At 42.8% G+C, this 11,415-nt stretch overlaps 1 protein-coding gene across 1 annotated transcript in view; it reads right to left on the bottom strand.

The window, feature by feature from the left end:
* The window catches only part of RNF2 (ring finger protein 2), a 36,996-nt gene extending 25,920 nt beyond the window's left edge, over positions 1-11,076 (bottom strand). Inside the window, exon 1 of the mRNA XM_053914659.2 lies at positions 10,755-11,076. The gene's annotated coding sequence lies outside the window, so the exon portion shown is untranslated. The remainder of the gene's footprint in view (positions 1-10,754) is intronic.
* Positions 11,077-11,415: the final 339 nt, after the last annotated feature.

The raw sequence follows: 11,415 nt of genomic DNA on the forward strand, positions 1-11,415 counted from the left end.
GAAAAAACCGAAGACTGTTCCCGAGGGGGAATAAACATTAATTACAACTTACTATATAGAAGCTAATTTATTTTGGACTACAATATGATATCAATTTAAGATACACTAAAACATTCCATTTGTAAATTTTTAGTGGCCTTCTGAATTAAGTCTCCAACTTATTGGTAGGCTGACTACTGGGCCCACAAAGGTGTCCACGTCCTCATGTTCCGAATTTGGGAATTCACTACCTCACAAGACACAAAGAAGTCTGCCAGTGTGACTAAATTAAGACTCTTTTTCAAGGGAGATAATCCTAGATTATCTGGTCTGGACCAATGTGATTACAAGGGTCCTGCCTGATAAAAGAGAAAGGGGTGTGATGAAAGGACAGGGCAATAGTCAGAGAGAAATCTGAAGATGCCGCGCGGCTGGCATGAAGATGGAGAAGGAACCCACGAGCTACGAGGGTGACGGCAGGCTCTGGAAACCAGAATGTCAAAGGGCATGAACTCTCCCCTAGAGCCTCCAGAAGGAACACAGGCACGCCAACACCTTGATTTTGATCCCACAGCACTGACTGGTGAGCTAATCTCCTCTCCACTGATGACTGTGCCATGCTTTTAGCTCATGAGAGAAAAAACTATACATGTGAATATACGAATGTTAATAATACACATGCTTGTGTGTATACATGAAAACTCTAAAATACAAGCTTAACACACCCACTTCTCACACTGTCAATAAATGTGCTGCTCGCTCACTTGCAACTGTAGAGCTTACACATTCCTTAGTAAGGTTATGAAATATGAAAATAAGCACTAGGCACACTGTCTCCTCTTTTCCCTTTGCCGAAGCAACACAGCTGGTCACCAAGCTGGTGGACTCTTCCTCAAAAAGAAGGATCAATAAAGTTCCCCCTAACAAAGTTTTTCCCATGTTTGTACTCAGCCTTGCAAAATATGTGTTGCCACTAGGTGGAGACAATTTGACAACAGGAACATGGGTTAATCAAATAGTAGCCACAAATTTTCTACAAATACATGCACATGGTAAAAAGAAAACAAAAAAACAAAAAACTCTGCTTCTAAATTCTTGAGTGAACTAGGGCTAACCACTTTATCTGAGGATCTGCTTTCCTTATTTGTAAATAAAAACTTATATTAAGTAGCATCAAGAGCCCTCTTAGCTCCAATATTTTGTGTTTTGTGGATCAAAAGCTTGCTTAAAGATCCTTACCACTACAATGTCTAAAGACAGTCCTCTCCACTTGAGCTAAGAAGGTATTCTACCTTTGGCAATCTCTTTCAACTTAACACTTCACCAAACACAACCAGTCATTTCCTCCAATCTTTTCTTTTCAAATCAGGTCAAAAAGAAGCGTATTTTGTATTATATTTCACACATCTATCATTCAAAGCCAAGGCTTTCTGCACTTTTTTTAGCCTAAAGAAAACTGCTGATACCATACTTCTCCATGTCCATCTGGCCTATCTGCATGTATATTTTTAATAAGCTAGCTACAGATTTTCCTCTGAACTGGTGTACTTGGTGCTACAGGGTGTACACCTCTGGGAGCGTGAGGGTTTTATCTGCTGTGGACTCCGCCACAGCACACACGGCTGGCCGCCAGTAAATATCTGCAGACTTAATGGCACAGACAAATAGGTGTCTCTACAATAGGGAAACATAAAATATAACTAAGGCGTAAAGCAAAGCTTAAAGATTTACATAAGCACATTATTAATGACAAAGCTAAAAAGAGAAATCTAGTAACTACTGACTTGGAGTCCCATATGCCAGAACAGATGTTAACTTTGAAAAGTCGTACACTGCGGCTGTCATCCTTTCCTGGGAAGGGAAATGCCCATCAAGTGTAGGTTTCTGCCAGAAGCAGCAGAGGTACTGATGAACACACATTAGCTTTAGCAAGTAACAACGTAGGAAGTCACAGCAACATTCCCTTATGTCACCGAAAACACAAATACCATTTCTGGCAAGGGTATATACTCTATTGAAAAATCTGTGGTAAGGCAGTTCACACAAAATGAAAATAATCAGATTAAGAAAAGAAAGCTGAAAGGTAATGTCTCCACATTCTAACAGCAACTGGAATGACCCTTCCAAAAAGCAGCCAGACAACTGATTCCCAGGGATACAAAAAAATTCATACTTTCCCGCAGTTATCCCAGTCCTAGGAAATAATGCTATTAATAATAAGTAACATTTACAGAGTGTCTACTATTTTACATTAAATCTTGCTCAATCTTAATACCTATATAAAGTAGATACCATAATTGCCTTCATTTAAATAAATAAGGAAATCAAGATAAAGTAAGTAAACAACCAAGCAACTTCTTCAAGGTTCACAAGGGTCAAAGGCAAAACTCAAACCCACATCCGTTTCACTAAGGCCATGCCCTTAACCACCCACTACACCAAACACACTATTATTATCGCTAATACAATAACAATGCCATCAGTATAGAGATACTTGCTGCAACATCAACAGGAAATTTCTTCAATCATTAAAAGTAACAATTATTAACATCATACCTAATGACTTATAAGGTAAAGTGATGAGAAGCCACTAATTTGCATCTATGCTACAATTACAGCTATGTCAAGTTATGCTTTAGAAGTTGACAACAGTTTGGAGTTTGTGGGAGGCAAGGTCCCCTCCGTTTTTCAATCCTATTACAACACGTACAGATTTTACCAAGCAGTTTTAACACAACAGGTAAGAATAAAGGAGGGAAGAATCTGTTTTCAGTGTCCCTCTGTCACACAGGGTAGACTTTCTCTTGCAGAAGGAAGAACAACAACTATTACGGGAAACAGCAGCAGTCAGACTGGCTTCAGGAGACCTTGCTCTCATTTTGGGTTCCTGAAACATTCCAGAAGGTAAAGCGATTTAATCTTTTTTCTCCTGAGGCCTTCCTTGTCTCCGGGCTTGTGCAACTCAGATCAAAAAAGTTTAAAACTGGAAAAGCAGCTTCTGTAGTTTCAAATGCCAGGGTCTTAGAAGGATGAAAAAGAAACCCAAAACTTTAAGGACAGAAAGAAATCTTACAGCTCTGGTAAATCTGAAGGTAAGCATAAAGTTTAGGTTCATGAAAGCAGCAAAAATTTGGCCCAGCTCCTATATACTGGAAATCAATATTGACTTGGAGTGAGTCAATATCACTAAACCTCTTCACCTATAAAATGAGCATGCTTTAGAATATATATTTAAATATTTATATTAATTGCTAATAAGATCTGTCCTAATGGACATCCAGATCTTATTAGCAATTAATATGTTTAAATAGAGAGAGAGAGAGAGAGCAAAAGCAACAAAAGCATACAAGTGGAATTACATCACACTAAAAAGCTTCTGCACAGCAAAAGGAAACCATCGACAAAATGAAAAGGCAACCTAACTGCAAATCATATATGTGATAAGGAACTAATATCCGAAATAAAGAACTTCTACAACTTAATAACAAACAAACAAACAATCTGATTTAAAAACACACAGATCTGAATAGACATTTTCCAAAGAAAACATACAGATGGCCCACAGGTGAACAGACGAACAAATCAGCATGGAAATGCATTCAAGCCACAATGAGATATCACCTCACACCTGGTAGGGAAAGGGACTCTACAGGGTCAGCCAACTTGGGAAAAGCAGGATTACAGAACATCCACAACTTCTCCCACACACCATTTTCACCCTAACAACTTTCTTTTAAATAGGGAAACTCAAAAACTTGAAAGTAGACACAAAACTATCCCCAGGACCATGCCATAAATCAATAGGTCTCTCTCTCTTCACATATACCCCTTAAATCATAATGTGCTTTGCTATTTACAAACCCCTTTTACCTCTTACGTCTTTACAAATAACCTGTAAGGTCAGCAAGGGTGTTTTTTTCCTCTGTAAAATCATTTTATTGTCTGATACACAAACAGCTTTCTCAGGTAACATTACTAGAACCACATGTTTATGGGGTTTTATGGCTTGGGGTTAATACATTTTTTTTCAAAGAAAGCTTATCTTCATTGTACAGTTATGATATAAAAATGATTTATAGGCTACAGCTTTCAGAATGCAGTTAGACTAACCCTGCTTCAGAAACTTTCCTACTTAAGTCTACAGTAGGGAATGAAAAGTATGATTTAAAAAATCTTTTGCTCAAAAAGCTTGAGATCATCAAGGGAATGTTTACTGTCCTCAACGAAGAGCCACAAGGATCTCTCTGTACTCTCCTTCAGCTTCCCCCAGGATGGCTTGGCAGAGAGAGACCAGAAAACTTCTGATAGGATGCTTTGATACCATTCATATCAGTTTCAGAATGGGAAACTATAATCCTGATCAATGCCTTATGGTGTGTTCCAACATCCTTCCTGACCTGATGAAGCTTCTCGGCAAAGAACACTTCACAATAGTTATAAAGCAACTCTCCACACATCACCTTACATCTCCAGTTCCAGAACTTTATGTCATGCTGGCTGTACTTCGTGTACTTCTGAAACACTCTGCGAGGATGGGGGCAGTCTCTTGCGGTAAGAATGGTATTCAACAGCCCTGGTCAGGTGGGTCAGGTGATTGGAGCATCATCCCGTGGACCAAAAGGCTGCACATTCCATTCCTGGTCAGGGCATACACCTGAGTTGCGGGTTCAATCCTCAGTCAGGTCGTGGTGCACACAGGAGGCAGCTGATGTTTCTCTCTCACAACATTGTCTCTCTCTCTTTCCCCCAACTCCTCCCCCTCTAAAAATCAATAAAACATATCCTCCTTGGGTGAGGATTAAAAAAAAAAAGTATTAAAAGACACTCACATCAGTCCCTTTTCTCCTTTCTCTTGCTTCATATAAAGCCCTGGCATCTGAATCTGCCACGTCCTCATTTATGCCAAGATCCTCAGTTCGGTCACCCTTAACAAAGAGAAAGCAAAGTCTTCTGATAATCTCCAGATGTGTTTGAGGTGATGTCTTTAGCCAGATCTCCCTTCAATTCTCCTCTACAGACTGTTAATTTCTGCTAGTTCTTGATGCCCGAATTTCATTCAGAATACCTGCATTAGCTCCAGGACCCTTCATGGCAGCACAGAGTCCATCAGCACCCAACCAGGCCGAACGTTTTTAAAGCCAAAGCCACTTCCTTAAGGTGGCCTGTAAGGGCTTCTTCAGGGCTGCAGCCAGGGGATTTTCTTTTTCCTGGAGATCCGCAGCTTTGATCTCTGGACACTGCGCTGAGTGTTGTTTCTCTCAGTTAGCACATCAATGATAACTTCATCCACTGGGTGTTTGTTTGTTTGTTTGTTTGTTTTACAACAGAAAAGTCAACATTCTTGCTGGTAGTAGAACCAGACCTAGAAACCAAGTCTCCTGCCTTCCACTATAGTCAATATTACCCCTTCTGGGATTATACAGTAAAGGCTTCTATAAAACCTTTGGCTAGATTCCAAGACAGCCGTCCCAGACTGAATTGGACTCTGTAGTAAATAGTATAATAGTGAAGGGTTAATGCAATTACTGGCATGGAAGCATACATCTTTTTAAAAGTGAAAAATCAGTTGATTTTAAGTTAAATCAGCATAGTCTACTGTGGGGAAACAAGCAGAACACTTCTAAAAAGTCAAAATGAAATACTGCAGTTTGTGCATTTTATAATAGCGACTAGAAGTAGTGGTAATCAATACAGGGGGGAAAAGGAGATAAAGAGTGGACAACTAAAAGAACAATGTAAAAAGAAACTGCATGATGTTTCTAATTTTAGGAAATAAAATGAGGGACTTCTGCCTTTTCTTTCCCTACAGAAATAACTGTGAGATTTTAGAGCATAGGCTATAATAACAAAGGTAGAAAAGGATTTTGGTTAGCCATCAAACCAAATTCCTGCCAAAATGGCTGGCTCTAGAATACAGCACATCAGAAATCCAAAGTCCTATTTCTAGATCAGCCACTGAATTTAATTGGTACTATCCAATTTAAGTGAACCAATTATTTTACTCTTTAAGTTCTCACATCTGTAAACCAAATAACATTTTACCCAAACTATCTTTTATGACCGTGGAATGAGCAGACAACATCTGCAAAAGTAATGATCAATAGTTTAATCCCCATTATCCATTACAAAAATAAGTATTTCAAAATGTCTTCTATGTGCACAGTACTTGGCTAGGTTGAAAGTGACAGTCTTCCTAATCCAGATGAATAAGGCACTGAAAAATGCTAAACTAATGATGATTACGATTACACGAAAAAATCGAAGCACCTCGGAAACAATTTCATAAGTACTGGGCTGGACTCAGGAGTCAGACAGAATGAGGCTGGATTTGATCAAGAGACCAAATAAAAAGAGTAGGCATAAAGTTGAACAAGACAGAGCAGAGGCAGGTAGGCTGCTATGTCCTTTGGGTTCCCAAAGCGCATCATTCATCTGTTACTGCATTTAATAAACTGTAAGTACGTGGTTTATTTGTCATCCCCACTCAGAATGTAAATTCCTCAAGGACAGAAACCTCGTTCAATTCATTTTTCTATGCCTAATCCTTAGCATAGGGTCTGGCACAAAGAAGATAATCAATAAATGTTTTTTGAACAGGCAAGGTAAGGGCAGGATTTCCTATCTAAATTATTGTATTTAAAACCTAGGGTATTTGTGCAGGTCATTTACTCAATGATTCTCATCTTCTAAACCTCCATTCTAGTCTCTGCTCTCTGGTGTTGTAGCTGAGACTGTGCAACTGTCTTTAACTACTCTTCTGCCAGCAGGCTCCTTGTTAGGCTTTGCCAATGGAGGTAGTAAACGAAGATTTGAAAGGAGGAAGGGGGCGAAGGGACTTCCTCCCAATTGCTGGCAGCAGCCACTGGTTCCAGCCTCCAGCTTCTTTCCATCTCCCAGAACTAGCTGTCCCAACAGCTAAACACCACTGACCTCCTCAAGAGTTCAGAGCCAGGCCCATGGAACCTCTTCTCTGAGTTCTCAGGTTGACTGCTGAATTGTTCCCTTTTTGTTCTTACGTGCACCTCACCAACTCCCTTTATTAAATCCCCACTGTTGAAATTCCTACTGATGTTTCTGTTTCCTTTACTGGACAACAGTACATTATTAAACACAGTGATTTTAATTGCTCTCCTCTGCGACATCCTCTTGCTACTTCATTGAAGGGTAAAGAAAGTGTGGAGTTATTCCTACAGATAAAAACCTATTTTCTAAAGGATAACCCAAAACCTTTTACATTTGTGCCTGTTAAGCTGCAGCACAAAAATCATTTAACTTTTGTGATGTAAACTATTCAACTTGAAAAGATAAAATAGAGAGGATATGAGAAATACTGCAGCGGAGCAGGCAATTCCGAGCAGGCACGCCCCCCTCCTCTCCCTCCAGCACACCTCTGAGAGAAAACGTGAGATGGCAGAGCTGCTCTGCTGCTCCTCAGGGGTCTCAGTTCCCACAAGCCTCTCCCAGTGTGAGCATTACGCCATCCAGAATGTGATTCTGATATTTAAAGCCTTTTTTTTTTTTTTTTTTTTTTTGCTGTTCAACATGGCCCCTAAATGCAAGCTAACTACTTCATCTAGTGTTCAACAAAGAAACAGCAATCTGTTCCAACACTAAAACTGAGCTGAACTTACTGGCATGTTGTTCTCCCTTTTTAAGGAATTTTCAAGTATAATTTTTTACTACATGTGATTTTCATTTTACATATTGACTTTAGAATTTAACTTCTTCATAATACTCAACTCCACTGTACAGCAGAAACAAAAAGAAATCCCTCTTGCAGGAGAGCCCACAATCAACACATCTTTTGAAAACAAATGACCAAAATGCTTTGATATTTTTCAGATGATCTATTACATCACTTAACAAGATGACTTCATTAGGCAATTTATTCTGAGATTAATTTCAAAAACAATTTTTCATCACTGCACTTAGTAAACTGACTTTTAAAAATTACGACAACACAGAGATATGTAGAAGCAGCAAACGTGTTGTTAACTCTTTCCCTAAAAGACATGGCAGAAGGCAAATTCGAGCAACAGGACTACTTCTAAGAATTTTTAGTGATGTATGTAGATGCTAAGCCTCCAAGAAGAGCTATCACTAGGCCGAGCCATCCACTAGCCCAAAAGAAGTAAAACGAAATCTCAAACTTTAAAGTCCACGGCCAGTTCCATGGGAGTTCCTCCACAAAGCATAAAACTGGGTGACAGGCCCCCTACTCTCTGCCAAGGGACATCCTGACAGCAGCTTCAGCTTCAGCGTTAAGGGTTGTGTTGCCACCGTCAGCACACCCATGTGAAGTCAACCAAGCTGTACTCTTATGACAAGAGACACCACAGGACCCATTTGACATATTAGGTAGTTAAGAGTAGGGGTGGTGAATAGACAGGATATATGGACCTTCAGGGAATGGACAGGGGAAATGTTACTGTACCTTTATGCCCTAAATTATATCGGGATCTAAATTCAGTAAGTTAGTATGATAACACAGACTTTGGAGAAATGAAAAAAAAAACCCCAGGAAATTAAATAAATGGTTTCTGATGACAATATATGTCTCCCACAGCATGTTAATAAACAACACTAATTAAAAATTAAGCAGAAATCTATATGTGGGCAGAACATACATAATCTCACAGTATTTTTCCTTTTTTAAAAACTGCAAACTGTGGTGCACTGTTTAGTTTCTCCAGACTTAATAAATGAGCCACTAATAAATTATGAGGTGCTTTAAGTCATACTAGAAATGCTGTCATAATTTTAATAAAGTGCTTTTTAATATTAACTCACTTCTCTTGGCTGGAAGGAATTACACTTTTTTGCTAATGTATAGAAATGAAACTGTCACTGAAACATCTGGTTATATATTATTCATTAGACATCTATCACCTTTTTCTCCAATGACTGCATAATATAAACATAAATCATGAATAAATCAGAAGAAAGAGACAGACCTGACATCCAAAGATGTTTGCTGACCTGCTCTACGTTTCTATCCATACAAACCTGGGAACTAGCTGTCTGAGTGCTCCTCACAGGCAGAGGAAATTTCAAAATTCTCGAAGTCTGCATTATGTTAGTGGTTCTAATTTGAAAATTTTCTACGCAGCACACTTAAGAACCATTAGCATATTTTTCAGATACTCGAAAGGACTAGCCTACTGAGGCAGTTTTCCTTCGCAAATTCTCCATTTCACTCCCTCACCTATTAAAATTAACCTCAAATGTGGACTCCACAAGGGTACCTGAAGGAAATAACTCAAATCCCTAGAACAAGTGAGAGGCCATATTTGCTGTGCTATCCCTGGAAAATGGAGTCTTATATAACTACCCATTATTTTTCTAAAAAGTATATTCAATGTACAATCAAGATTTTTAAAAATACCTGTTGATTGTGACAAGTAGAAATTTCAGGAAGAGGGGGAGAGGAATAACCAAAAATCATGCTGCTGCCATTTAAATTCTTTATAAATCAAAGCATCAAATATTCATTTTAAGAACCACAATCTAACACCAGTGTAAGTTATTAAATATTCAACAACTATACCGTAAGGCAAGTGGGGAAAGAAGATTAACTACCAATTACACTAAGTATTTCAGCTCATCATCTTGAAAACTATCAAAAGTAGATTATGTAATGCCAATCACTCATACATTAATTTTCAGCATGATTCTCATTCTAAAACCCTGAAACCATGTCCCAATTTTAATTTTTAAAGGCAGTAAAGCATATTACTAAAATAACTGAATGCAAACCTATCCTTTTCACAGCAAATCTCTTTACACACCTCAAGGCAACTTGACATCTTCAAACCATTTTCCCACGAAAAGGCACACACATTACGAACACTTCTGACAGCCATGCAGTCGAGACCCAAAAAGACTTCAAGGAGATAAGCCATTATGATTATGGCCGTAGCGGGCCAATAATGGGATGAACCTCAAAGTGGGAGACCAGTTTTTTACTAACAGTACCTCCGGGAGGAGGGAGGTGAGTTCTGCAGGAAAGAAACGATCCCGACGAGCAGATCGAGAGCTCCCGGGCGACACTGGGTGCCAAAGACCTTCGCGTAAACCACAGGATTCAAAGAGCGAAGCTTCCAGCAGAAACTAACCCAGACACCCCCTCCCCCCACGACTCCTCCAGGACCACCTCACGGTTTAGAAAGCAACAGATCCTCCCGCGCGGGCAGGCGGGCAGCACTCCAGGAATGTTTTCACCGAGAGGGGTCTCCCCGCAGCCTGCAGGGAACCCCCGACGCCGAGGAGCGCCTCCGCGCGATCCCTGACTCCGACACCCCAGGCGGAAGGGGCTCTCTGCACAAAGCGCCCCCACCCCACCCCCACGGTTTAGACACACCACGGGCTGCGAGGGGGAAGCCCGGAGGAAAAAACCCGTATTCCACGCCTTCCGCCTCCGGAAAGGGGCGGCGGAGAGGCTGGGGCCCCGGCCGGGAGGAGGGGGCAGCACGGCAGCCCCGGGCTCCGTAGAGCCGGCAGAGAGCGCTTGGCGGCGGCGGCAGGGATCCCTGCGCTTCGCCTGCCGGGTCCTCCACAAGCCGGACTCACCGTCCCCGCCAAGACCCTCGAAGAGACGGGAACAATGAGAAGCCGCCTTCCCCACCCCGAGAGCGGCTGGGGGCGGCGACGCCATGTCCCCTCACACCCCCACGGACACACACACCCCCGGGCCGCCGTCGGCCACCTGGTCCTGCCGCCGCAAGGCCAGGCTGCGGCTCCCCCGCCCTTCGCCTCCGCCTGCCCGCCCGACTCACCGGCTCCTGCCCCAGCCCGGGACTTCGCTGACCGAGGCCGGAGCGAGACTCGAGCACAAGCCGCCGCGGCCGCCGGCGCCGCTGCACAATATGGCGAGCCTCGGCTTCCGCAATGGAGCTCGGGAAATACAACAGGGGCCGCTCAATATTCATGAGAGCCCGAGGGGAAGCCGGCTCGGCCAGCGCTGCGGGGAGGGCGGGAAGGAGTGAGCCAGCGAGGGAGGAGGCGGAGGCGCTGGACGGGGACGGAGATGAGGACGGAACGTGCTTGGCGCCCCAGCGCCGCCGCGTGCTGGCCTGGAGGCCCGAGCCGCCGCCCCGCCCTGGCCGCCGGCCCCGCCCCCTGCGCCCTCCGCGGGGGCCCACGTAGCCCCCGGCAACGCCCGGCGACGGAGGCGCCACCTGGGTCTGGCCCGACTGCCTCTGGGCGCTCTGTGCAGGGGCCTGGGCCCTAGCAGCGCCTGTGCGTCCTGGCCAGCTGCGGGCATTTGCGCTCCGAGCCCAGCTCTCCCGCGACTGCCCCTCCCTGACCACCCCCCCAGCTCTTACACCCATCCCGCCCGTAGAAATCCTCCTCGGGTATTCACCTCCAGAACTTCACCTGAACTTCAGAACCCAGCCACCCCTTTCAACAAACACTCACTTTCCACCCTGCACACTG

The sequence above is a fragment of the Desmodus rotundus genome, chromosome 12 (genome assembly GCF_022682495.2).
Source record: "Desmodus rotundus isolate HL8 chromosome 12, HLdesRot8A.1, whole genome shotgun sequence".
In the NCBI taxonomy this organism is placed as follows: Eukaryota; Metazoa; Chordata; class Mammalia; order Chiroptera; family Phyllostomidae; genus Desmodus; species Desmodus rotundus.